We start from the raw sequence: 1388 nt of genomic DNA on the forward strand, positions 1-1388 counted from the left end.
ATGCTGCCAGAAAGATGGGAAAAAGTAATGGCTAGCGATGGACAATACTTCGAATAAAACATTAGGTACCGTTCTTTCACAATAAATGCCCATTTTTTGATAAAAAACGGCGGAAACTTATACTCCTATTTATACTCCTAATAATCCTCCAAAATATTGAGGTAATATTTTTTGCAATAAATTTTTTAAAGTTTTTCGGCACATTAATACCCTTATAATATGATATCGGATTGAAGATTGAGAATTTGCTTGTCAATTTAATTTAACTTGTGATATTATTGCAGTAGTTTAATTGCGTTTGATAAAGTCCGGAAAAATTTCGGCGCGCAGTTTGAATAGCTACAAAAATATGTTATACGAGTATATTATTTGTACAAAAGATTTGATATCAATAACTGACGCCTAGTTTAATTCCAAGAAGTATGCGTACTTTCAAAAATAATATGAAGCATTTCAGTTGCACTAATTGTATAAAATTACTTTTAAAAATTGTATAAAATTACTTTTAAAAATTCCCAAGATTTCGTAACTTTTAATTTTAAAAATATAACTTGTATATCTACTATATATCTATAAAAATTTTTCCTGTTCCATACCAAGTGTGGTAGTAATTATTTAATCTTCCTTTAAAATGTTATATCACAAAATTGCGTTATCTTACTCAATCTAAGGATTATCACAAAGAATTAAGAACATTACAGTATACAATAAAAAAATTTTTAATGAAAAAAAATACTTTATGCAAAAAAACTTGGCGCTGCTAAATACTAAATTAGGAAAATAGGGAATAGCCCAGAGATTTTTTGATCGCAATGAATACAGGAGTTTTTATATTTAAAAGGCTCATAGTTTTGAGTGTCCTAAACTGTAGTCAATGTTTTGCCACATTTTTTTTACCGCTAGCATATTGAAAAACCTACGAAAAAATAGAGTTTTTTGAAGTTTTTTCGAAATATCTCGGGTTTGACGTATTCTACCGCAAAAATAGTTATTTTTAAAAAATAAAGCTGAGTAAATTTTCTATAAATTATATCTTACAAGTTTTTTTGTGCAATAAATACTTTCGAAGCTAGATCGCAATAAAAAAAACATGCTTTGACGAAGTACGTGCAGGAATCATATTAAGTAAGCCTTAATACTGTATATTTTATGGTTTTATTATTACATCTTAAATATAAAAATGAATGTTGTAATATATAATATCGCATGAATGTAAACAGTAATGATATAATTAATAAATAATATTATAACATTAATCAATTGCAGATGAAGGATGGATCATTGTATGGATTGTCGACTCCTCGAAATCATCTTTGTCGCGTGCAATTTCTTGTACATTCTTGGACGACGATCCATCACAGTACGAGCAAATTACTGAACAATTAAGA

This window comes from Trachymyrmex septentrionalis, unplaced genomic scaffold (assembly GCF_001594115.1).
Source record: "Trachymyrmex septentrionalis isolate Tsep2-gDNA-1 unplaced genomic scaffold, Tsep1.0 scaffold1009, whole genome shotgun sequence".
In the NCBI taxonomy this organism is placed as follows: domain Eukaryota; kingdom Metazoa; phylum Arthropoda; class Insecta; order Hymenoptera; family Formicidae; genus Trachymyrmex; species Trachymyrmex septentrionalis.